The 27965-nt window shown below is 42.9% G+C and overlaps 1 protein-coding gene across 2 annotated transcripts in view; it reads right to left on the reverse strand.

Moving 5' to 3' along the window:
- Nucleotides 1-24609, reverse strand: part of adisspa (adipose secreted signaling protein a) — a 47097-nt gene extending 22488 nt beyond the window's left edge. For both annotated transcript variants that reach the window (XM_075464228.1, XM_075464227.1), the window contains exons 1-4: nucleotides 24545-24609; nucleotides 6405-6489; nucleotides 1050-1143; nucleotides 769-966 (exon numbers count right to left, since the gene is read on the reverse strand). The gene's annotated coding sequence lies outside the window, so the exon portion shown is untranslated. The remainder of the gene's footprint in view (nucleotides 1-768; nucleotides 967-1049; nucleotides 1144-6404; nucleotides 6490-24544) is intronic.
- Nucleotides 24610-27965: the final 3356 nt, after the last annotated feature.

A 27965-nucleotide genomic window follows, 5' to 3' on the forward strand; every position in this document is an offset into this window, starting at 1 on the left:
GTTAGGTGACCCGTGTCGCCTGAAGCCGAGTTCAGGGGGCGTTGCCTAGTGGCAGAGCGTCACACTAGGCAACGCCCCCTGAACTAACCCAACACATAAAATGCTGGGTGTGTACAATGACGTAGGCACAAGCCATGCGTCGGAGGTAGGGTTAAATACACCTTGAGGACTCGTTTTTGCCATTGTATATGCAGTTCATGGAGATGTTATTTTACGGGGTGTGGATGGTTACAACGTGGGATGCCGCCGAAGAACATATGCGGAGAATACAAGAGCACTATAGTCCCCGAAATGTGGCGGTAAATAACGTCCTCTGCTCGGAGGCTGAGGAGCTCGCGGACCTCCTTGTCTCACCAGTTGGCCATATTAAAAAATGTCTCGAACTTGATGTAGGCAAGTAAAACTTGTCCTCACCTGTCGCTGTTGTTCTGAATCAGCTGTCCATTCTGTCTTTTAAACTCCTCACGTCACGCCCACGTCCGACCCGCGTCAATTGCGTTCACATCAAACTCGGCTCGGCAAAAAGACTAGGGTCCGACGCGGGTCGAAAGGCGAGTCGAGTTGACGCGGCAGCCCGGGTCGGCAGTGTGAACGCAACAGCGGACACGCTAAATTCGCGGATTAAACGCGGGTTATTCGGCAGTGTGAAAGGGGCTATAATGTCTCAAAGCTATGATTTTAGGCCTGTTGTGCCAAACCACAACAAATAAATACAGTGTAAAATACCAGTGAACACTTCAGGTGTGACTTGGGAATGGTTAAGATTACCTGCAGCTTCACCCAGCTCCTTCTGTAGGAACAATGGGTCAGCATATATTTCACCACGATAGTGATTTAAGCCTTGCAGCAAGATTCCATGTCTGCAGCCATTTCCAGGCCCTCCTTATCCACCTTGGCCCTGGACTTCTGGGAGGTTTCTCGGCCTGCTTTAAACATCGTTGGCCCTCAGATATCATGACCAGTCCTCTGAAAGGAGATACAATCTGTTACATGTAGCCCAGAGACAAGTAAAAAATAAAGAAGGTCTAAATGGTTGGATAAAACCTTACAATCGTCATTTGGCTTCTTATCTGGTCAACAAAGGCAGACACTTTGGCATCCTGTGCGATGAACAGTCCATCAAAGAGAGATGGTTCATCTGTCCTGTTAAATTAAAAGATTGTTTTTAGCAGTGAGGATCATTATAGTTAATATATCAATTACTACAATTTGAAAATGAGTCTGCTGAGCCTTTGGACTTCTTGAAGCGGTAGTGCTTTCTGCTACCATCTGCAGATATGGCCAGCATGTCTGGTGTGCATGCAGGGCACCTCGCAGGGCACCTTGATAAAGCTTATAGTTAGGGATGGCTCAGGTGGTCCTGAAACATCCCATAGTTAAGCTGCTATAGGCTTAGACTGCTGGGGGGCCTCATCTGTCACACCTTTCCTCACTTTACTCTCTTTATGTATATGTGACATTATTGTGGTCATTAACTCGTGTTTCCCTGTTCCAACAGATATCCTTTGAATGGTGTTACAGTGCCGCCCCCTCCCCCCCTTTCTGTCTTCTCAAACCCCAGCTGGTCGAGGCGGATGGCCACTCTTCCTGGTTCTGGTGCTGCCAGAGGTTTCTTCCTGTTAAAAGGGAGTCTGTCCACAGTCGCCTCAGGCACGCTCAGGCCGGGAGATTGGACCGAAAAAGAAAAAAGTTTCAGTGCAATCTGTTGGTTTCCTTAGCTAGGAAATTGTTTTTGAATTGGCTCTATATGAACGAATTGGATTATTTTATGAATAATTATGATTACAATGAATTGAATTCCAATTGGCTTGAATTGGACTTTATTATCTAAGTGCCTTGAGATGACATTTGTTGTATTTGGCGCTATATAAATAAAAAGGAATTAAATTGAATCTGAAATCCATCTGTAATCTGATTACTGTTACAACAGTTACTGTAAGCAGATTACTGTAATCAGATTACAATACAGTTACTGATCCAATTACTGTTATCTGATTATTGAAATCTGATTACAATAAAGTTACTATAATCTCATTACTGTAATTTGATTACAAAATTCTGCTTATTGGCAGAGGCGGATACAGAGACGGGGTTGTTGATGAGAGCTGCACTGCGATAGCTTCTACTTCTGTGGCTTTGTTGCTTTGGTTTAGTTGATACAGTTCTTATCCACGTTTTTGTTTTTTTTCCCTTGAATCATTGCTTGACACATTGCTGTTGCAGTCACCAGAAAGTCCGTCTTGTTTTCCATTTCTGCCTCTTTTTTTTTTTTTAAAGCCCCAATTTTTCTTTCTTCCTTTTTCCCATGTCAAATGGGCCTTGTCAGGATCTTCTTTGGCCTTTTGGTGTAAAAACTTTATAGCTTCAATTGTGGGGCGTGGTCCCCCATAATACGGTGTAAGGAAGCCTTTCTTTTTTCACGCTTTCCACTCCTTCTGTAGGCCTATTCCCATCTCTCATTTCTTTTTGTCGTGCACTTCATCCAACACCTTGTGATTAACAAATTCTTTGAGCTGGCCCATAGTACTGGGAGGTCCTGGCTTCTCTTCTTCTGGTGGTATGGGGGTATTGGCTGACATCCTGGCTGCTGTAAGTCTTCAACATCTGGCTCCTTGTCCTCATCTCTTATCCGTTTTACTTTGTCATTTATTTATTTATTTTTATTTTAAGATCATAAGAATTTTCTTTTAACTACTCTGCTGGACCCTCTGGTGACAGTGGCAGAGAAGAGGACTATGGACATCATAGACAGTGCCAGTCACCCTGCTCCTTCCCAAGTGCAGGACCAATAGACTCAAAAACTCCGTTGTCCCTCACGCCATCAGACTTTACAGCTCCTCTCTAGGGAGGTGGGGGGGGTGAGGGGGTGGGGGTGTATGAAGAGGTAGAGGATGGGAAGGAGCACTAGCACCACAACAATTAAAAAAAATCTGTAATGGTGCTGCAGGAATTTTAATTTCCCTGAGAGAACCTCCCAAAGGGATCAATAAAGTTCTATCTAAGCTAATCTTATCTCTTTTAGTTTAAGACAAATAGAACACTGCTTTTCTTTTGCATGGTGTTATCATATTATGTGGTTTTGTTCTTGACTATTTTATTTTAACTACTTATATATTTCACCTAATCAAGTATTATTTGTTTTGTTATGGTGTTGAATAGTTAAAAGAGCTATGTTCAGTTTAATTTATTACTGTCTTCTGTTTCCTTCCTTTTTTTCTTTTAGACAAAAACAAAGTTGCACCTTTTTTTTTGGACAAAACAAAGTTTCACATACAATCATCTACACCACTTTGTTGTTTTTGACGTGTTTTTTCATTTTTCCCCGCACGCAGCTTGAAATGCTATTTTAATGTAAATTTCTGTGTTCCAAGGGCTACGATACCGCCGCGCGACTTGTTGTTGCCTTACTGCTTAAGGCAGGGAACTCGAAACCCACTATATTAAACTTGAAACTTCAACCCAAATAATCACAAAAATCATACACTTTCAAAATACACTGTTGTTTAGATCCTTTTCACTCGGTTGCCTTACAGATCAGTCACGCACAGAATCATTTTCCTTCGTCTATTTGCAGAGTTAGGTCTCAATAAAAAGGTGTTTGTCAGGGCACCCCACAGTGAGTGACAAGTCCAAGAGGCCAGCCGAGGCTCACTTCGCCATCTGGTCCGGTCGCCACTAGTCTCTCATTCCTGACTCAGATCACGTCGGGGTCACCAAACTTGGCTTCCCCCCGATTGGTCCATGGTCCGATATCAGCCTCGCTACCCATCTCTGCTCCATTCAGACGTCTTCTCCCTCTGTGGGAAAACTCCTCCTTATCTCCCTGTGTCCGGTACTTTTCCACTATAAGCTTCATCCCACCTGTTTGGACCCCCTCTGTAAATATGCAGGCCTCTGTCATCTCGACATTTGCATCATAACCTCTGTGTGTAAACTGTTCCCAAATTTCCCATACTTGTGAAATTCAGATAGTATTCTTGAGTATCTCGAGTATATAATGTTTGAGTTTGAGTTTGAGTTTGAGTTTGAGTTATTTATTTAAAGCAGGGACAATACATATTAATGAACATATACATGTAAATATGCAAGATTTGGCCAATGGCTAATTTCCATCTTTAGTCCCTTCGGCAGATTGATGTCAACAACATAGGATAGTAAAATAAATAAAACAACAGTAACAACAATTAGAATAGTTAGCCTTCATGGCCAGTGTGAAAAGAGGGAATTAATTACAGAGAGAGAAAACACAATAGGACAGAAAAGACAAAAGAAAAGCAAGAACATGGTGGTTTGACTAAAGGCACTCTTTCTGAAAGGAACTACACAGTCACCTCTAGAGCCAGCTCTTGTTGATCTGTTTGAGTTTTTTTTCACAAATTCTTGTAATGGAGGAGGTGCTTTGCCATGGAAGATTTTGTAAATCAAGATAGCATCGGTGTGTTTATCGGTTCATCGGTCTGTTAGTCTTACTCATCGTGTATTATACCAGTCTGATGTCAGGATAGGTGCCGTAGATTCTGCAGCACCTCAGAGCGCTCTACATAGTCATTCCCCACAGGTATTGACTGCCACAAGCTGTTGTTTTCCACAGCCACAGCAAGGCTAATATTAACTCCTACAATGTCAGCAGCCATCTGCATTGTGTCACCGTATTTACAGTCTATCAGAGTTTTCACAGACACAATTTCCTGCTTTACGGTGCATGTTATGTGCTTCCTCAGAGTCTGTGCAGGACAGGTGGAATGTGGTGGAAAAAACAAAGACACACTTTTGGGGGTGAGACAGAAACCCGAGTAAAGGTTCTGTTTAGAGGAACATGGATGGAATGAGAGTGATTGCAGATATTATAGTAGTGTATAGAGTTGAATGTGAGCCATTTTGTAACATGTAAATGGGAATGTGAATATTGTTTTATTCAGACTGAGGTCAAAAGAAAGAATGTTGCTGTGCCACTGAAAGTGACAAAATACAGAATATTATTCAGATCAATCCATATGTAGGTGACTCTGTAATCAGTTCTTTCCCATCTCTGTATTCTTCAGATATAGCCTTTTTTAGGAAATTAGTTGAGTTGCTAGAATAATGCAGGAGCTTTATAGTGTTTGAACAGTTTGGCAGTGATCAAGGGGCATGTTCACTTCGAAATGAGACAAAGCTGTTGTTACCGAGCGTTTTTAAGACATTAAAATATTGTGGAAAGCACTTGCAATTGTATTTTCCATAAATGGAGATAACCTATAAACACAGGGAGGAAACAAATGATTATAATCCCAAAATTAAAGTTCTGACACAAACTGTAAAAGATTGTAAATCTCACTGCTCATTGTAATTTTCACATGTATATGTCAATCAACAAAGGCAACACAATGCTTCACAAAATAAAACCAACAGAAACAATAAGACGGCCCGCACACACACAGATGAAGCCGTACAAATGGAGCAGGGATGCAAAAACGGGCTGAGCAGGAGTTTGAGTAAACTTATCACATGACTACAGCTCATTTATAGTGACAGCTGTGAGGACCGGCTCGGACACTGGTTTCTTTTTGGTCCACAGCAGTGCCAGGCCCACATCCCGGAAGTTCTGATTTGAGAAGTAGATGAGAGGATTCAGACCACAGTCCAGATATGACATCACTGAGGACAATGTCCTTAACCAATCAGGTGCTGGTGCCAGGTCCATCCTACCCAGCAGGATCAGCTGATTGATAAATGGTGCAGAAGAGACAGTCTGTCAGTTAAGCTCTTTTAATGTTGTCAGCCAAAACTTTATTTGTATTCAACCGTTTATCGTCAAAAATAATGTCAGGATTTCTTAACATAGTCGATAAAGTATTTAGTGCAGTATTCAGTATGGTCCTGGTCAGCACTAATCAGTCCCCGTCCATCTCTTGTGTCTTGAAATGTATGCTTAAAGTTACATATAGCAGGTTGTAAAGTGTCATGGGTTATGGGCATCTTTACATGGTGAAACTAATGCTACCATTAAACTGCTGATATAATTAAACAAGGAGAGAAGAAACTCTCAATCTACGTAAAAAAAACAAAACAGGTAGGATAATTCAGACATGTTATCTGCTTACATTTTCCACAAGTCTATTTTAGAAATTAGAATTAGCATTTGATGATTGAGTTATCGTGTTATTCTTCAGCAGGAATTTACATATGACAAAAATGTTTCTCACAGTCTTGTGACTGCCAACCATGGTATTGCATCCTGGACATGGGAGCACCCACTAATGATCATAAGCAAGAAACCTGTCTCTAATGTCATACGGAAACTAGACAAATCTTCAGAGAAGGAGCTGTGAAAGAGTTGATTCAAGTTGAGACATATATGCTTTTTCTCCTGTTTTTAATGACTGGGGGTTGCACTTGGAGCAGCTGTGTCGTTTTTTATGTACCTCAGATATAAAAAATGGGGTGTAGCAGACCATGTAAGAAGCCACCAACAGAGGAGCCACGTCAGACAGATCTGCTTCGTCATCACTGTGACAAACGAGAAAGAAAATGGAGAGAAGAGTTAACGCTGGTGCACCCCAACCTGCTTATTTGTGCTTACCATTGCACTACAGTGACAACTTTAAAAAACTCTGATTTTATTACAAAAAAACACCTTCTCTAGCAATTACAGCCTAGCAGACCTTAGGCATTCTAGCTGTCAATTTTTTCACGGTAATCTAAATTTCACCCCATGCTTCCTGGAGCATCTCCCAAAAGATGGATTGGCTTGATGGAGTCTTCCTCGAAGCACAAGGTCTAGCTGCTCCCACAACAGCTCAATAGGGTTCCGAACCGGAGACCGTGCTGGCCACTCCATTACAGTCTAAATTCTGGCTGACTGCTTAGTCTTTAAATATTGCTGACACATTTTGGAGGTGTGTTTTATCATGTTGTAGGATGAAATTGGCCTCAAACAAGTTCTGTCCACAGGGTGTGGTATAGTGTTGAAAAATCTTGAGCATTGTTCTTGCATCTTTTCACTTGTTCTGCATCTTGGACTGGGACTCATTTGCCCTCAACACCTTTTTCCAGTCTTCCAGTGTCCAATGTCTGAGCTCTTTTGCCCATCTCGGTCATTTCTTTTTATTGGCCAGTCTGACATATGGCTTTTTCTTGTCCATTCTGCCACGATCCCAGCATCCTGAAGTTCGCTTGTTAAGATAAGATGCCTTTATTGTCACTATATACAAGATACAGTGAAATTGCAGGTGCCCTTCACAGTAAACCATTCAACATGAATGCACATAAAAACAGTCCTATGTGCAAATAAAATATGCAAGACAACACTTTATTTTTAAGTTTGTACACAAAGTAGAAAAAAATCTATAAAAGTGGCATGGCAGGTAGTTAACTACAGTGTGCAAAGTCACTTGAGGTTTTTGTTTCGAGTTTGTATGACATGTATGACATGGGGGTAGAAGCTCTTTAAGAGTCTGTTGGATTGGGATTTTAGTGACCTAAAGCACCTGCCTGAGGGCAGAAGGTCAAAAAGGGAAAGGCCAGGGCGGGATTAGTCTTTGATGATGTTGTTTGCTCTGGATAGGTAGCAGGAGTAAGCAATGTCTTCTAGTGAGGGGAGAGGGCAGCCGATGATCTTTTGCAATGACTTTATAACCCTCTGAGGGGCTTTCCAGTCTGCAGCTGAGCAACCAGCATACTATGCTATGAGGCAGTATATCACAATGCTCTCTATGGCAGAGCGGTAGAAGGTGGTCAGCAGCTTAATGTCACGTCCATGGGGTTTTCCCCATGTTTTTAGTTTTATGTTTTATCATGTTTTAGGTTGTTTATGTTTTGGTTTTTGAGTTAATGTTTTAGTCAAGTCTTGCCATTGTTTTTCCCCCTCACTTCCCATGCCAGGTTATTAGTTGTCACTCACGTAACCTCTTTGTCATTGTCCCCAGCTGCACTCACTCACCAATCACTCCCTATTTCCCTATTTAGTTTCCAGGCTCCCCTTTCAGTTTGTGATTTCTTTTCACGATTCCCCGATATCACCATTCCCTTGCCACGTCAAGCTACGCCTTTAAAGATAAGTGTTTTTTATGTCAAGTCTTTTGTTTTGTTTTGTCACAATAATATTCATGTATTTATCCCACAGTTTAGTCTTGTTATCCGGCTCATCCGCACTTTTTGTTTTGTCTTAAGTTATAAATAAACCAAGTTTGCTTTCTAATCTCTGGAGTCCGCATCCGTGTCCTGCCAACCCAACCAACACACGACACTTAACACTGAGTGTCTTCACAGAAAGTGCCTTCCAGGAGGGTCTCCTGTGACCCTGCTGACCCTCCTGTGCCTGACAGACTACATTAACTTCTGTAGGGACACTGTGATTCCAGTCAGGACTGTAAGGTGCTATCCAAATAACAAACCATGGATCACCAGTGACATCAAAGACCTCCTGAACCAGAAAAAGAGGGCGTTCCAGAATGGGGATAGAGAAAGGCGGAGGAGTGTACAACAGGAGCTTAAAAAGACATTATGTCGAGCTAAGGTGGAGTACAAGAAAAAGGTGGAGAGACAGCTGGAGAACAATAACACCAAGGAAGTGTGGAGGGGCATGAGGACCATCACTGGATACAGACTGAAGAACTCTCAGTCTGTAGAAGGTGATGTGGACAGAGCCAATACTTTCAACCAATATTACAACAGGTTAGGGCTTTTTCGACCTCTGCTGCTCCCTCCACCCCCACCACTACAGCTGCTTCCTCTATACTGCTTCCACTGCCCTGCTGTACTTCCACCTCAATGGCAACCTGCATCGCCAAGTCTCCTCCTCCGCCTGACTGCACCTCTACCTCTGCAGCAACTGTCACGTCCAGGCCTCCTCTATCCAGCTGTACCTCCATCTCTACAGCAACTTCCACCGCCAGATCTCCTAAGCCAAGCTACACCTCCACCTGTGTGGCAGCTTCCACCACCAGGCATCCTGAACACAGCCACACCTCCACCTCTGCAGCAACTCGCACCACTAGCCCTCCTCTCTCCAGCTGCACCCCCATCTCTGATTGATACCAACATCACTCCTGTCGCCATCCCTCCGCTACAACCTCTGTGTCTAACTATAGAGGAGGTTGGAGCTGAGCTCAGGAGACTTCAGTCAGGGAGGGCTTCAGGCCCAGATGGAGTCTGTCCAAGGCTTCTGAGGGACTGTGCTGGTCAACTAGCAGTCCCTCTTCAGAGGCTCTTCAATATGAGCATTCAGATGGAAAAAGTCCCGGTACTATGGAAAACTTCTTGTCCCAAATTAGGGCAACCGGTGGAGCTGAATGACTACAGACCGGTGGCTTTGACATCTCATATCATGAAGACCTTGGAGAGACTCCTTGTTCGTCGCATGAGATTGCAGGTTGCTGAGGCTCTTGACCCCCTCCAGTTTGCCTACCAGAAACACATAGGAGTGGAAGACGCGATTCTGTACATGTTGCATCGGGCATATGCTTATCTGGATGTGCCTGGTTCATATGTGAGAATCATGTTCTTTTACTTCTCCAGTGCCTTCAACACCATACGGCCTCCCATACTGAAAGACAAGCTGCTCGGTATGGGTGTGGCCCCCTCCCTGACATCATGGATTATAGACTATTTGTCTGCCAGACCACAGTATGTCAGGATGGGGAAATGTGTTTCTGGAACACTGGAATGCAGTTCTGGGGCTCCGCAGGGCACTGTTTTGGCTCCTTTTCTTTTCACCCTGTACACATCAGACTTCAGGTACAACTCAGAGTCCTGCCACATACAGAAGTATTCTGATGATACGGCTGTTGTGGCATGTGTGCGCGGTGGACAGGAGAAGGAGTACAGGGACCTTGTGGAGGCCTTTACTGACTGGTTTGGACAGGAAGTGTTTGCTCCTGAATACCACCAAAACCAAAGAGCTGGTGGTGGACTTCAGGAGATCTAAAACCCCATACCAGTCAGTCTGCATTGATGGAGGGGAGATAGAGACTGTTCAGACCTGCAGATACCTGGGGGTGGTGCTGGATAATAAACTGGAGTGGTCTGCCAACAAAGACGCAGTGTACAGGAGGGGCCAGAGCCGTCTCTTCTTCCTGAGATGGCTCAGGTCCTTCAGTGTCTGCAGTGACATGATGTGCATGTTTTATCACACTATCACTGAGAGTGCACTGTTCTATGCTGCTGTCTGCTGGGGGAGTTGCACTACAGACACAAACTGTAGGCGCCTGGACAAACTGGTGAAAAAGGCTGGTTCTGTTGTAGGCAGAAGGCTGGACCCTCTCGGTGCTGTGGTGGAGCAGCGGATGAGGAGGAAGTTAGATTCTGTGATGGAGAACAATAAGGCCCCGTTTACACGATAGGAAGACGCAGATATTTTCCTGCGGTTTGGCCTCTCATTTACACCAAAACCCCGTTTTTATCACAGAAAACGATTATTTCTAAAACCTCCGGCCAAAGTGGAGATTTCTGATAACGCCGGTTATGTGTTGCCGTGTCAACTGGGAGAAACATCGTTTTAGGTTCTTAAACGTCATATTATGCGCCAGAAAAAGCTTAACGTCATGCGAGCGCCTTATGTTTAAAGTTTGTTTGGCTACTGATCAGGATTATCATGGATGATGTTAAAGTTCTACTAATTTTTACGTTTGTGCAAACGATTCTGGCCTTATTGCAATTGCCACCCCAAACCTGCTCGCACAGTTCACAATAGAGGAGCACCACTCTTCCGTGGCCGCTCCTGCGTCCAGTATCCACTGACTGTCTATATTTCCCTCTTATTGCCTTCAGTTTTGTTGTGATATTTGCTCGCATTATCTCCTCCTTCACATGAGGAAAGTCCTCGATTCTGAGGATTTTGATTGGCTTGCATGGCTTTTTTACTTTCCCTACATTGCCGCCAATAGGTTTGGCATAGTTATTATGGCGCTTGACGGCGTATTTATGCGGGTTGATGTAAATGACAAGTTTTTTGAAAATGATGTTGTGTGCACGATGTTATTATTGAAAACGGAGGGGGGGAAATATTCGTTTCTCTAAATACCCAGCTATGTGTAAATGTGGCCTAAACATCCTCTCCACAGCATCCTGCAGGACAGAGGAGCAGCTGCAGTGAGAGGCTGCAGGACTGAGAGCTTCAGGAGGTCCTTTGTCCCCACAGCCAGAAGGCTTTTTAACAGGGACTGCTGAGTTCTTCTCAAATTGATTTTTTTTTTATTGATTTATTTAGTAATTTATTATTATTATTGTTAGTAGTAGTAGTAGTAGTAGTATTTTTTATTATAATTGGTATTATTATTGTTGTTGCTAATATACAATCATTGTAAATATTTATCTTTTTTTTTTTTAGCTACTTGACTAATTTGAATTTCCCCCATTGGGGGATGAATACAGTATTTTTCTATTCTATTCTATTTCTATTTCTATTCCTCACAGCAACCATGGTGTTTGTTGACCCAGAGAGGTTGTCAGAGATGTAAGTCCAATATATATATATATATATTTTTTAGTGTTAACAGGGCACCACTGAGACAGTCTTTGGATCTCCAATAAGGCCACTGTGTTGTCATCCGCAAACTTAATTATGTAGTTGGAGATGTGCGTAGGTTTGCAGTCATAAGTGTACAGTGAATACAGTAGTGGGCTCAGCACGCAGCCCTGTGGAGAGCCAGTATTGATGGTAATTGTGGAGAGAAAGGTGCCCAGCTTTACTTTGTGAAAAAGTCCATGATCCAGTTACAGAGGTGAGGTGGGAGGCTAAGGTGGTGGACTTTCTCAATGAGAATGTGACAGAGGGGTACGTATGGGTGGATGGAGACCCACACATACACGCACCCTCAAAGCGTGCAAAAAAGCAGTTAAGTTACTTGGCCAGTGCAGCGGAGCAATCCGATACAGAGGTGGTGCAGCGTGTATAGTTGGTCAGGTGCTGGAGTCCTTGACACATCTGCTTTGTGTTGCTATCTGTGAAATGTCCTTCTATTCTCTCCTTGTATAACAAAAGGGCTAGAAAATGGTAGTAATGTCAGAAAAGATGCTTTAATGTAACAGATTTAACAAATCTGACCAGTGATGACATGTTTAGCCGCATGTCGTCCTACAATCGCTGGTTGTCTAGATGCTGTCCAGCAAACAACGTGGGCTACATAGATAATTGGCAATCTTTCTGGAGAAAACCTGGTCTGATGAGGAGAGACGGCATCCATCCCACTTTGGAAGGAGCAGCTCTCATTTCTAGAAATATGGATGAATTTATTTGCCACCCTAAAACATGACAACCCAGGGCTCAGACCAGGATGCAGAGTTGTAGTCTTACACACTTCTCTGCAGCTTCCCACCTGCTGCTACCCCCCCAATCGATTAACACAAAAGGAGCAAATCCTCTTGTGCAAAAAGAAATTATTAAAATAAAAACTTTAACTGAACAAAAACATCAAACTATTAAATGTGGTTTGCTGAATATCAGATCTCTCCTTTCGAAGTCTCTGTTAGTGAATGAGTTGATTTGTGATCATCATATTGATATATTTTGTCTTACAGAAACCTGGCTGCAGCAGGAGGATCATGTTAGCATCATGTTAGCATCATGTTAGCATTAATGAAGCAACTCCCTCTGACTGTTTAAATGTTCACGTTCCTGGAACCACAGGCAGAGGAGGAGGAGTGGCAGCTATTTCCAGATCAGGGTTACTCATCAGTCCCAGACCCAAGATTAGTTTGAGCTCTTTTGAATCTCTGATTCTCAGTTTTTCCCACGCAAAGTGGAAATCACAGAAACCTCTTGTGTTTGTTGTTGTGTATCGTCCACCTGGCCCTTATTCTGAGTTTCTGTCTGAATTCTGAATTCATGTAGATGTTGAAAATGACAGCCTGAATATGAACTTTAATTCTATATTGGACTCTATTGGATTTTCTCAGAGTGTTCACAGACCGACTCACTGCCTTAATCACACCCTTGATCTTGTGCTGACTTATGGCATTGAGAGTGAACAGTTAACAGTGTTCCCTCATAACCCTGTCTTATCTGACCATTTTCTGATAACCTTTGAGTTTACATTACTTGACTATACAGTTTCTGAGAAGAAATTTACGTATAGAAGGTGTCTATCAGAGGATGCTGTAACCAGATTTAAAGAATTAATTCCATCATCCTTTTCTTCACTGCCATGTGCAGATATGACAGAGGACGACTACCTAAACTTTACTCCAGCAACACTTGACTCTCTTGTTGACAGCACTATAGTTTCAATGCGTACAGCACTGGACAATGTTGCCCCTCTGAAAAGGAAGGTAATCAGTCAGAAGAGGCTGGCTCCTTGGTATAATTCACAGCTGCGTGCTTTAAAGCAGACTGCAAGAAAGCTGGAGAGACAGTGGCGTTCCTCTAATTTAGAAGAGTCTCAGTTAGTCTGGAAAGATAGTTTAACAATGTATAAGAAAGCCCTTCGTAAAGCTAGAACTGCTTATTATTCATCATTGATAGAAGAGAATAAGAATAATCCCAGGTTTCTTTTCAGCACTGTAGCCAGTCTGACAAAGAGTCTGAGCTCTGCTGAGCCAGGTATTCCTTTAACTCTCAGCAGTGATGATTTCATGAGCTTCTTTATTAATAAAATTGTTTCTATCAGAGAGAATATTGATGGAGTCCTTCCCACTATTATCAGTGATGTATCATCAAGTACAGCAGCTTTAGAAGTATCTTTAGAACCTGATTTATATTTAGACGGCTTCTGCCCAGTTGATCTCTCTGAACTAACAACAGCAATAGTCTCTTCTAAACCATCAACTTGTGTTTTAGACCCAATCCCAACCAGACTGTTCAAGGAGGTTTTCCCATTAATTGACTCTTCCATGTTGGATTTGATCAATCTGTCTTTGTTGACAGGATATGTACCTCAGACTTTTAAGGTTGCTGTAATTAAACCTTTACTTAAAAAACCTACTCTTGATCCAGAAGTGTTGGCTCATTATAGACCTATATCCAATCTCCCTTTTATGTCTAAAGTTCTTGAAAAAATAGCTGCAGCTCAGCTTTGTGATCACTTACACAGAAATAATCTGTTTGAAGAGTTTCAGTCAGGATTCAGAGTGCATCATAGCACAGAAACTGCACTGCTGAAAGTTACCAATGATCTCCTCTTAGCCTCTGATAGCGGACTTGTGTCTGTGCTTGTCCTGTTGGATCTCAGTGCTGCATTTGATACGGTCGATCACAGTATCTTATTACACAGACTTGAACATGTTATTGGGATTAAAGGAACTGCATTAGGCTGGTTTAAGTCATATTTATCTGATACATTTCAGTTTGTTCTTGTAAATGAAGAATCTTCCTCACACACCAGAGTAAGTCATGGAGTTCCCCAGGGTTCTGTGCTTGGACCGATTCTTTTCACTTTATACATGCTTCCATTAGGTAACATTATTAGACAGCATGGCATAAATTTCCATTGCTATGCTGATGATACTCAGCTGTACTTATCTATAAAACCAGATGAACCCAATAGGTTGGTCAGACTACAAGCATGTCTTAAAGACATAAAGACCTGGATGACTCAGAACTGTCTGCTTCTAAATTCAGACAAAACTGAAGTCGTTATCTTTGGACCTGAGCGCTTCAGGGAGAAATTGTCTAGCTATGTAGTTACTCTAGATGGTATTTCCTTGGCTTCTAGTTCTACAGTGAGGAACCTTGGAGTTATTTTTGACCAGAACTTATCATTTGACTCGCATATAAAACAGGTTTCTAGGACTGCCTTCTTTCACCTTCGTAATATTGTTAAAATCAGGAACATCTTGTCTCAGAGTGATGCAGAAAAACTGCTCCATGCATTTGTTACTTCAGGATTGGACTGCTGTAATTCTTTATTATTGGGCTGTCCCACATATTCTCTGAAAAGCCTTCAGTTGATCCAAAATGCTGCAGCCAGAGTTCTGATGAGAACTAACAGCAGAGATCATATTTCTCCAGTTTTAGCTTCTCTTCATTGGCTCCCTGTTAAATTCAGAATAGAATTTAAGATTCTTCTCCTTACATATAAAGCTCTTAATGACCGAGCTCCATCATATCTTAAAGATCTCATTGTAAGATATTTTCCTAACAGAGCACTTTGTTCCCAAACTGCAGGTTTACTTGAGGTTCCCAGAGTTTCTAAAAGTAGAATGGGAGGCAGAGCCTTCAGTTATCAGGCCCCTCTATTGTGGAATAAGCTGCCAGTAAATGTCCGGGAAGCAGACACCCTTTCCACTTTTAAGACCAGGCTTAAAACTTTCCTTTTTTATAAAGCTTATAGTTAGGTCTGTTGAATCTGATAGTGTATCTGCTAGTGTGTCTTGTTCTGCCTCCACCTCTGGCACCCTCTATACTTTCATTACCCCCTACCCGAACCAGGGTTTGCATCCCCACCCCGCTGTGACTGGTGTGTAGTTGGTGAGAGGCTGAGGTAGCTTGTGGCTGTAAAAAGATGGTTGTTGTGGTGTGAGGAGCAGATCTATATAGGGAGTATAGGGAATTACTCACTGAGTCTGGTCCTTTATTTTATTATTTATTTTTTCGTTAGCACAAGTTTCTTGTGTTTACCTTGAATAGGGATGGCTCAGGTAATCCTGAAACATCCCATAGTTAAGCTGCTATAGGCCCAGACTGCTGGGGGGCCTCATCTGTCACACCTTTCCTCACTTTACTCTCTTTATGTATATGTGACATTATTGTGGTCATTAACTCGTGTTTCCCTGTTCCAACAGATATCCTTTGAATGGTGTTACAGTGCCGCTGCCGCTGCGGCCCTCCCCCCCTTTCTGTCTTCTCAAACCCCAGCTGGTCGAGGCGGATGGCCACCCTTCCTGGTTCTGGTGCTGCCAGAGGTTTCTTCCTGTTCAAAGGGAGTCGTTTCTCTCCACAGTCGCCTCAGGCACGCCGCTCAGGCCGGGAGATTGGACCGAAAAACAAAAAGTTTTCAGTGCAATCTGTTGGTTTTCTTAGCTAGGAAATTGTTTTTGAATTGGCTCTATATGAACGAATTGGATTATTTTATGAATTATGATTATTATTAATTAATTGAATTCCAATTGGCTTGAATTGGACTTACTATCTAAGTGCCTTGAGATGACATTTGTTGTATTTGGCGCTATATAAATAAAAATGAATTGAATTTAATTGAATTGAATTGTAGTCCAGTTTGGCTGCTTTGATACCCCTTTTGAGATTCTATCTAAAGGGAGCTGTTTCCAGACCTGAAGGCTGTGTCACGTGCTTTGAGGAGAGCCCTGACATCTTCTGTCATCCAGGGTTTCCTGTTGGGAAAGGTTCAATCACATGTTTGACATGGTCAGACAAGCCAAGGTGTGGAAGGGGTACAGCCCTATATGCATGTTTGATGTTAGAGCAAACATGATCCGGAGTGTTGCTCACCAGCAATTCTATGAACCCCTTCGGGATATGATCTCTGTTGTTTATAATGTCAAATAAAAGAGTGAGGGCTGAGCTAATGTTAGCATTGGGTGGGATACAAACAGCGTTTATCGTTATTAGTTATTCCAACCGCTCTAAAATTCTCTCAGTCGGTAGAATGGACATAGCAGGATCGTCACAGTCTCTACATTCAATGGGCAGTGGCTCTCAAACATATGGCTCTGTGAGCACCAGTCATTGTGGCTCCCCCATCTCAACACTTACTGGAAGCTCTGTCATGGTCCAGACAGTGCAACGTGCGGTTAGCTGCACAGCAGCATCAGGGATAGCCCGGCTCCTCTGCCATTGCCAGAGGAGTGTGATGCTGTAGTGTCGCGAGATTCTGTGAGACTATCGGCAGATTCAACATGGCGCGCCTCTAATCGAGCAAACAATACAGTAAGATTATAACTCCGCCAATAACTATAGCTAGTTTGAATATATATATTTTTTCGGGTAAAACAAAAACAAAACACTGGAGTACAGTGAAGTCTGGACAGCCTAACGGATAACATCGAGTGTTTTGACAGGATCGTCATGGGGAAAACCAACCAAACCCTGTCTGCCAGCAAAATGGCTTCAAGCTCCAAAAGAAGCCGCAATGAAGAGTCACCCGGTGCGACCTCTCCAGCTGGTAATGATTCGTCGGACATTTTAACATCAATCCACAAGAAATTATCCAGTCTCGACGCCCGTTTGTCTCTGTTAGAGATTCTCCACAGAGAGTTTACGGGAGTCGTTGGAGTTCAGCCAGCAACCGGTGCAGACGCTGGCTGCAGAAAACACAACCCTCAGAGGATCGGTGAAATCTGTCTCCGAGGGAATGAGCCGAATCTCTGAAGAAAACAAAAAAATGAAAGAGTCTATTATTGATCTCCAGTCCCGCAGTATGAGGGACAACCTGGTGTTTTCTGGAATCCCGGAGCAAGCAGACAAGGATCCTGAACAAACAATGAAAAGCTTCATCCAAACACAACTTAAACTTCTGGGAGATGCAGTGAAGAACATCGCCTTTCACCGAGTCCACCGCCTGGGAGGGAAGAGACCTGATGCCTGCAGACCGAGACCTATTGTGGCCAAGTTCGAACATTTCAAACAGAAAGTTCAGGTGAGGGGCCGCATCAGGGAGCTGAGAGGAACGGACTTCAGCGTCAACGACCAGTTTCCCAAAGAAATCCTAGAAAGACGCAGGGTCCTGTTCCCCATCCGAAGGAAGTTCATGGAGCGAGGCTCCCAAGCTGTCATCGCGGTGGATAAACTATTCATCAATGGGCAGCTGTACCGCGACCACCACTCCTTGGCTCTTTTAACTCCAGGTGATCTGAATTCGTTAACTTTTATAAACCATATCACTGTAGATGGTACATAATGTAACCCTGAAATATTCTACATAATTTACAATCATCTGTCTGGTAGATGGCTAACTGCCAACCTGACTAGCATAGAAGGTTATGCAGGTCACATTTGTTTATTTGGGTTTGTTTTGGGCTGTTTTCCATCTCACACTTCTACCCTTTTGCACTGTTTTTATCTTCTGTCTCTCTTTCCCAACTTGCTGCGTTTCCACCTCAATATGTCATATTAATGTTAACATGCACGGCACAGATAGAGATTTGAGCAGCACACGCAATCAAACACCACGCTTACACAGCACTGACAGCGCACAAGCACTCAGAGCAGAAGCACAATCAGTCACTTGCAAGCATATATGCACACGCATGCTTGGCGCTATTTATCTCTCCCTTCGTATCACTACGGGCTGTGTAAACTGTGCAGACCGAATTGCAGACCGAAGTGCAGACTGAGCAGTCCCCTGCTTCCGAGCAGTAAACACCGTAACAGGTGCGGCTATCGGCAGGTGGCTGAACGTATTGATATGAAGGGAGGCAAAAATAGCGCCAAGCCATTGTGAGGTCTGACTTTTTCTGGATGGACGATTTTGTGATGCGAATGTATTACTCTTTTGAACGCATATTGTTTTTAGAAGCAAAACGCTTTATTTTCGGGACCCCAGTCAACTAGCCGGACTACCTTCATCAACACCAAAACGAGGCTGGAACTCTGCTCACAGGACGCAGCAGGGGGTAAGAAGATGTTCAGAAATGATGTTGCTGATATGGGATGTCATACAGCTTCATGTCAAAAGAGGCAAACTATCCCTTTAAGTGACCACACAAAGTTGTTTCCAGATCCCTACATTGAAATGCACATTTTGCTGGAGTGGTCGGCTAAGAATAAACAGCAGGTCCCGAATTTTCTAGTCATGGTGAGTGCAACTGAGGTTGGTGAAAAAAAAATAAGGCTGGAGAATATGAAACTAAAGAAAAGAAAGGAGAATTATATATATGGAAAACATTAAATATTTTCAAAAACAAAGAAGGTAAAGCGCTGGATTTTGTGCGCTGTGACAAGTGTGGCAAAGCCCAAACCCAGATTGGTTCGCAGAGTGGGAAGAAAAGCCCGTTGATTAAAGAATTTCTGAATACCTCAGCGCCCGACTCTCACACAACCCAGTTTCCTGCACTGTCAAAGCTCGCGAGATTCATTTTGAGTATACCTGCATCCAGTGCGCCATCGGAGAGGGCATTTAGTATCTATGGGCGCATTTTAGAACAGATGTCTGTTTCATTGTATTGTGTCTTATTTTGAGTAAGTTTGGTGTGTTATGAGTCATTGTTTTAATGTACAACAAGTTAGATTGGGTTTTTTTTAACGTGTCTCAGGGTTTTTAGTTGTTTATAAGCTCTTGGTCAAATTCAATGTGATATTCCCAAATTTTTTTGATGGATTTGCTATTTTTATTATATATTTTTGGCCTCAGTTTACATGAAGATTGTGATTCAAAACTGAGATTTTTGTTGAATATGTTTATATTTATTCTTCTGTTGTTCTAATGAAACAGTATATATAAACGTATTCTAGTTAGCCTATATATGGGTCTGCAGGAACGTGCAGGTTTTGTAGGCAAATATTGCGGTAGCGACTGAGACGTGCAGCAATAGCGGGATTGAAAAAATAGTCCTGCGCAGGGCTCTAGTTGTTGCCTGCTGTTTAATCTTGTGCTGGTATGTGTTTAAGCTTTATGTTTTTAAGCATTAGAGGGATTCAGACTTGGAACACATTCACAACACGATATAAAACATAATTGAAAATGATTAATTAATTCAAATTTAATTCAATTTAAATGGTCTTTGTTAGTCTTTTCAAAGGTCTAGCTATCACTAACTCTGGTTTGATTTAAATACATCTTTGGGACCGCTAACTAAACTCAAAACAAGAACTTTTTGTTTCTGGCCAGGGTGGCATCATTCTCTGTTGAGCACACTGTTACTGTACCATGACTTCCCACTGTAATTTTTTTCAGCTTTATTAATTTTAGAAGTATTTATACAGCCTCTTGAAGCATTCTTCTTCTGCTTTTTCCCACCCAGTCATTACTTGTATGTATTATTCATGTGTCTGTTTCAGATAAATGAAGAGTTCAGCAGAATTGTCACTACAGATCTGCAGTGGACATTCTTCAATGGACTTGATGCTATGGTGCCAAGACTCCTGGATCTGTACAATGCAGCTGCAACTTCAGGAAGAAAGCAGACCCTTAACAGTGTTCTACACCTTCACAAGCAGGTAAATATAGAAATTGACTAAATACTTTACTAAATAGTAAAAAGTATTGTATTCACTCATTCTTGTCTTTATATGTAGGACATTAACCAAAACAAGAGAACAGCTGCCCTACTTGGTCTGCCAGGTCTCCTTGCAAAGGATACCTCGGACATCATCAAGACCAATCTAATTTCATTTTTTATATTTGATATATTCATTACTCATCAATACTTTTAAACTTGTTGTGTTGTATATGTGTATGTTTTCTTTCCACTAAATTTGAAACTCTTTGCTCTGCCAAGTGCTGGTCAATCTGACCTCTTTTCAAAGTCATTTTAATGTCAGTTTTTTTTAGCACCGTCCATCTTTCCTTTGACTCGGACCAGTTTCCCAGTCCCTGCTGCTGAAAACATGGTGGTGTTCTTGGGGTGATGGGATGTGTTGGGTTACATTTCCGGAGTCGCCCACATGCCTTTTGGCAAACTCAAAACATGCCTTCTTATTTTAAACAAGTAATGGCTTTTTTTCTGGCCACTCTTCCATAAAGCCCAGCTCTGTGGAGTGTATGGCTTATTGTGGTCTTATGGACAGAAACTCCTTCAGGGTTACCTTTGGTCTCTGTGCTGGCTCTCTGATTAATGCCCCCCTTGCCCAGTCTGACTTTTGGTGGGCGGCCCTCTCTTGGCAGGTTTGTTGTGGTACCATGTTCTTTCAATTTGAAAATGATGGATTTGATGGTGCTCTGGGGGATCATCAAAGATTTGGATATTTTTTTTCTAACCCCACCCTGACTTGTTTGGAGAGCATTGTTAATTTTACCAGGATCCAGACTGTTCTGATTGCAATCACCATTTTTATGGAAAAGGAAAAGAAGCAGACATGAAGCTGACAAGCTAAATTGGTCATATTATTGAAAAGGACTGCATAAATGAGTGGGGCCTTTCTCCTCTTCTTATCATGAGAAAATTGTGAAAACTTTCCCTTGAATGGAGACTACATCCATACACAGCCCAGCATAGGAAATGTATAAATAATTCTTGTAAATTTGTCATATTGCCAGTGGAGATTAAACTTTCACCAAATGGAGACATTTTTAAATCCAGGTTAAAGACATTTCTGTTCTCATGTGTCTATGCATGAAATATCTTTTAACTTATCTGGACTGTTGCTTGTTTTTAAATTCATTTAAATGATTTTTTTTGTTTCTCTTTATATTCTTTTATGTATTTTTAATGCTTCTTACACTCCCTGCTGCAATGCTTTTATTTTATGTAAAGCACTTTGAATTGTTTGTATATGAAATGTGCTATATAAATAAATTTGATTTGATTTGATTTGATTCGATTTGATTTGATATTGGAAATGCTGCTCCAGGGCAACATCTTAGCAACACTGACTTAGAATATACAGTGCACTGATAGTAATGGCAGCCGCTATCATTTTAAATAAAAAAAAATGCATTTCATTAAAGCATCTTTCAACCTCCTGTTAAAATTGGCTTTGTTCTTAGACATTATAAATGAAATAAGTCTCAGTACTTTTCCATATGACCTAAAGTGATCCAGGAGTAGAAAGACAAAACAATCAAGAAAGCCTGGGAAAGCAAGGGCAGATTCACACACACACATTGTTTTGGGCTGATCCAGAGAATATGACGAAGCATGTTGAACCTACTCATATCCAATCATACTCGGTCGAATGTGAGTCCAACCTATGAGACTATAAATAAACATGATAACCGGAAATCATGGCCAGTCTGACAGACTTTCTACGGGAGCTCTGTTCCACTGAGCCCAGCGCTGATATGCTTTGATGTGTGACTACCAATAAACACTTCATTTTCACTTGAATTACTGCGGTCCGTTCTTAAGCCTCCTACTAAAAGAACCGAATCTAACAAAATGGTGCCGTGACACGAGGTTCGAAGGCTAAAGGACCACCGTTCCGTGCGACCGACCCCGTCCGAGGGAGGACGCCTCGAGGTGATAGGAGGGACAGCTTTTTTCAGACAATCAGGCGCCAGAAAAAAGGTGAGCAGAACACCAATTAATGTCTAAATGTAAAATTTCTGCATATTGAATAACCTAAATGAAGTTGTCTGAATTGAGTTGTCCTCTGGTCATGATAATTCGAGTGTTAATGTACTGTCTGTGTATTTGAATTGAATGGTGACACGTCGAGTATAAAAACACATACACACAGGGAAAGTACATAAGTGTCCTGTCAAGTGGATTCGGAAAATAAGACAAGGCAAATTCATTTTATAAATGAATACCAGTTGTGGAACTCGTCTTCAAAATTCTTCCGTGCACTGTTGAGAAGTGAGACGATGTAGTTTATAAAATCCCAAATTGAGGGGTCAACTATTTGGCATTCCGACGCGGAATATTTCTCCTCTGACGGAAGTTGGGATATAGGATTGAGAATTCCGGGGTACGAAGAAGTATAATCCCGAAATATAGTCGGGTTAACTTGTTTCATTAATAGCGCCTTGAAGGACACTGAGGGACAGATTTTTTAATTTTCATACAACTGTGGGGGGATTCGCCGCTCGAAGATATTTGACTGCGCCAGCAGATCTCGAGTGGTTTCTGTTCAATATTGGGGTTGGTATAGATAAAAAGTGGGAAAAACGAGTGGCTGCGCGTGCTTATACGGGTCACTTTGTTTGGGGAAATCAGTATTTTTATGGTGTGACCCAAAGTTTTGGAATAAACAAATGCTTTGATAAGTGGAGCGCACAGAACACAGCGTTCTGCGTAGAAGTTTCTTCACTACTTTCAGCATTTGGGCAACTAAGGCCTTACATATACTTTGAATAACACGTGTATAACTTTTGAATATGTCACAAAAATTGATTGACGACTGGAAAAAACGCAAATCCGGCTCGCTGGGGTCGGTGCTGGTTGACACGTTAGAAAGATGGAAGAAATGGTCCCGGGGTGAGAAGAAAAACGAGGGACAGATAAATTGGACTGGAGAAAAGCAGAAAAAAGAGTGTGCCAGTTTTCTCCACTGAGGCTGAGTGTGTGTGTTCAAAATGTTTTCAAAACAAACGAGAGAGTAAGAATCAAACACATGCAGGGTACAGAAGGAAAAACTTGATATATGATATATTTGATCCCAAAGTTTATTGACAAAACTTAATAATTTTTTTTCAGCATCAACGCACTAATAAGAGACCTATAAGAAAGAATTAACAGATTTGGAGGCTTGACCTGAGGCCTGAAGTTACTAACTAAAGATCAGCTGTGCAGCAGCATTACATGAATAATGAAAAGCCTCAAACATTTTTTGAGCCATAATATTCCCAAGTTAATTTTATATTTGTTCTCTTTATCATAAATGCGCACACCCTAAGATTGTCTTTTCTTTCTCTCATTCAGCCCTGAGAGTGAGAACAATCCAAACAGACTCTGGGTGATCATTGGCCTGAGTTTATAATGATATACTGCTTATAACATAGGTTTAATTTTGTACTAGAGCAAATAGTATTGATTCATCCATCTAGTTTAAAATGCATATGATTGGGAAAGACACCAAAGTATGTAGATAAACTGAAAACAGCTTTACAATGAAAAAATCATAGATCAAGATGAGATAAGAAACAATAAATCCAGGAAGAACAGTGTTTGAGACATTCATACAAAGTGTTACTGAAATAGGATTTAACAGCTCTCTTATAAAGCGAAAGTCATAAACACAAGCAGAGTGTTTAGGAGATTTGCTCCTTTAGTTAAAATATAATCTGAAAAAATGTTCTACAAAGTGAAATTTTATGTTTCCACCTGAAACAGGACTGAGAGCAGGCAGTCAGACCATATGACACAGATTAAACAACCAGGATTTAGGATTTAATATCACGGCCAGACAGTCAGATGTCAAACAATTTGATATCATATTAAATTTATTGAGGCGTAGCCTTTAGTCTTATTAGGAGATATTAACTTGACTTTAAAATTTTAGCTGCTCGGAATTTCCTCTGCCTCTTTTCACCAATTCAATAGTCAATAGTTATCACCAATATTTAGATTCAAACTAAACTGTTGAGGATTGTGACCTCTGTTGCTGATTATTTTGTTGCCTTATTGACCACCGCAGGGCTTCGGTCAGGAAGCACGCTAGACATCTGTTACGTTCACAACGTTTACTGTCGAACTGTATCGATACAGCGATGCGTTCTGTTTACAGAGCAGTTTCTGAAAATATACAATGAGAAATAAAGAACTGTTTTATCCTTGTGTATTGCTAACAGTTAAATACAGCAAATAAACACCAAACAGTAACTAAAAATACATTTATATTAATATCAACATCTGATATTCATTAGTGCTGCTTTAACCATTAATCCTGTAGCATACACATGTAAACCAAAAGTAATCTGCAGGCTAACAGTAACACAAACTCGGTTAGCTTAACGATGCTAAATTGCGATCATGCTAACGAGCAGAAACGGACATTTTAGCGAGTGCAAATACACACCAGGAGCAAGAAACACTGTCAGAAAGGTAAGTAACATGTAATATAACTTACATCGTCAGTGACTGCCGCACCGGTGTAAACAGGTCGGTGGTGAACGTGAGGAAAGGAAGAGGAACTGCACAAAACAGTCTTCAAAATAAAAGGCCCCCTTCAAATAAAAGCATGACTATATATATAAACATTTCTGACTTGAGGAATTCAGAACAGCCGCCCCCACATTTACTTGTAAATGTGTAAGACCAGGAATTCTTCAAGTGTCTTTGGTGTCATCCTGAAGTACAGGAAGTTTGATAAGTCGAGCAACTGGTCTCGTGTAGATCTTGTCTTTAACTTTGACCTCTGCCGTTCTGATACATCCATCCGGGCTAGGGACGGCCTTGACGACTCTCCCGATGGGCCATTGAGCTCTCGGAAGTGATGGGTCTATGATTAGTACGACAGAGTCCACAGTGATGTTCTTTGATGACCTTTGCCACTTTTGCCGTGTCTGAAGATTCGGCAGGTAGTTCCTTGTGAACTGAAGCCAAAACTGATCCACTAGGGTCTGACAATGTCGCCATCTACGCCGCCCCATACCTGTGGGAGTGTACACCACTTGAGGCAGAGCCGCATCCCGCCGCCCCATCAGAAGGATGTTTGGAGTGATGGGGTCCAGGTCGGCTACATCAGCTGACACATATCCCAGTGGTTTCGAATTTAAGATCCCCTCTACTTCCACCAAAACTGTGTACAGAACATCTTCTGAAACGGATTGGCTGCCCACTGCGACTTGAAGGCCAGATTTGATAGAACGTACCTCTCTCTCCCATGCTCCACCGAAGTGGGGAGCGTTCGGTGGGTTGAACTTGAAGTCAATCTGGTATTCTGCCAGTTGATCTTTCAGTTGAGGTTCCATGGCTGCGAAAGCCTCCCTGAGTTCTCTCTCAGCACCACGGAAGTTGGTACCACAGTCTGATAGCACTTCCTTTGGTCGACCTCGCCTGGCAATGAAACGACGAAGAGCAAGGAGGAAGGCATCAACATCCATAGAGTTCAGAAGCTCTATGTGCACCGCTCGAGTCGTGAGGCACTTGAAGATCACACCCCAGCGCTTCTCCGTCCTCCTACCGATCTTAACCAGGTAAGGCCCGAAACAGTCAACGCCAGTTGAATAGAAGGGTGGACAGAGAAGTCTGAGGCGTTGCAGGGGAAGATCTGCCATCTGCGGCACCTTTGGCTGAGCTCTCCATCGCTGACAGGTGGAGCAGTTGAGTTGGTGGTGTCGAATGGCCTGTCGGCCCCGCAAGATCCAATACTGTCTCCGTAATTCAGCATAGACCCGTTCTGTACCTGGGTGTAGTAGACGTTCATCCATTTCTTTGATGAGAAGTTTCACAGCTGTGTGCCTTGGGTCAAGCACAATTGGGTGGATCTCCCCAACGCTTGGGTTCCGCAATCTACGCAGCCTTCCCCCCACGCGGATGAGACATGTTGCAGCGTCCCACTCTGGAGCAAGGCTGAGCAGGTGACTGTGATTTGGCACAGGTTTCCCTGCCTTAAGGGCGGCGACTTCCCCTGAGAAGCTATGTGCTTGACATTCCCTCAGCAGCAATACCTCTGCATCTCGGTGACTAATGAGCTGGTTGCGCACTGGATCTGTTGCTGCCGCCCCATGAGCTTGTTGCGTTGCCTCCACCAGTTCCTTCCATGAGCTGTACTGGGTAGCATCAGGGATGTTTTCGTTGGGCTCCACGGCTGTGAAGCAGCAGAAAGTGATACCTTTCAATTCAGATGAGCCTACTGTTGTAGTTTTCTCAGGTTTCTTCGGCCAGTGTTCTGCCCTCTGTTTAAGGAGTGGGGGCCCTTGACTCCAGCGACCAGGTCCTGCTAGCACAAGCAGCGCCTCTCCCCTTGTTATATCGTCTGCCGGATTGTTTGGACTGTCAATGTATCGCCAAGCCTGTCGGTCGGTTAGTTCTTGGATCTCCGACACACGGGTTCCGACAAACACCTTATAACGACAGGAATCTGATTGAAGCCACTCCAATACTGTGGTGGAATCGGACCACAGCACTGTTTGTTGAATGGGAAGCGTCATCTCAGTCTCTATGAGCTTGGACAGTTGAGCTCCGGCTAGTGCCGCGCAGAGCTCTAGGCGGGGTATGGACTGTTGCCGTTTGGGAGCAACCCTGGACCTAGCCATCACGAAGGAGGTGTGGATAGTGTCTCCTGTATCGACCGTAAGATAAGCTACTGCTCCGTATGCTCGCTCCGAAGCGTCACAAAAGATATGGAGATCATACTTTGCATCTGTACCTTTGGCAGGGAGTGGCGAATAACAGCGGGGAATGGACACACTGTTAAGATTTTTCAGCTCACTCTCCCAGGTTTCCCAGGCTTCCCGGAGGGCAGGAGGTAAGTCAGGATCGTCCCAGCCTCTCTGTTTGGACCAAAGCTGCTGGATCAACACTTTGGCGCGGGTTGTGAATGGCACCATGAACCCTAGAGGGTCATATTGACTGGCTAACACTTGATAAGCTGTCCTCATCGTCAGCGTAGAGTGTTCAATGATCCGATACTGATAGCCAAGGGTGTCAGCAGCACAGTTCCATCTCAGGCCTAAGGTGGGTTTAAGTGGGTCTGTACGGCTCTGGCTCAGCCACTGCTCTGTAGCTGAAGATCTGGCGTCGGTGGGAAGATGTGCGACCACCGTTGGTTGATTACTGGCCCACTGCCTGAGGTCGAATCCTCCTTCTGCCAGTAAGGTACGCAGCTGGTCGACTCTTTGTTTGGCTGTAGATATGGTGGGAAAGCTTTCGAGGCAGTTGTCAACGTAGAAGCTCTGCTGCACTGACTGTAGCACTTCAGGATGTCTGTCTAGGTGGTTACGAGCATGATGCTGCAGAGCGAAGATAGCACAGCATGGACTGCTGGTTGTGCCAAATGGCAGCACCTGCCATTCGTACACATCCGGTGGGTCTTCGCAGCACATCTCCCTCCAGATGAACCTAAGAAGTGGTCTGTCTTCAGGCAGCAGGCGGATTTGATGAAACATTGCACGGATGTCCCCGCTCACTGCAATCTGGTGCTGCCTGAATCGGATGAGAACACCTACCAGCGATGGACCCAGTGTAGGCCCAGGTAAGAGTTGCTCATTCAGGGAGACGTTGTGGCGCATGAATGAACAATTGAAGACCAAGCGTGGTTTATTGTTGTGGCACACAAGATGATGGGGGAGATACCATGCTTCTGCAGAATGTTCCACCTCCTTCGGTTGAAGCTTCTTGACGTACCCAGCGTTGATAAGCTTGTTGATTTCAGCTGAGTAGATTGCCGCTTTCTCTGGTTCCCTCTTGAGTCGTTTCTCTGTGGCCCTCAGCTGAGCCATGACTGAATGTGTGGAACCGTTGAGCTTGGGTGCTCCTAGTTTCCGCAGGAGGGGGGTTGCGTAGCGGTGAACACCTTCAACTTCAAGTCGCTGTGTTTTTGTTTC

This window comes from Odontesthes bonariensis, chromosome 4 (assembly GCF_027942865.1).
Source record: "Odontesthes bonariensis isolate fOdoBon6 chromosome 4, fOdoBon6.hap1, whole genome shotgun sequence".
Taxonomy (NCBI): domain Eukaryota; kingdom Metazoa; phylum Chordata; class Actinopteri; order Atheriniformes; family Atherinopsidae; genus Odontesthes; species Odontesthes bonariensis.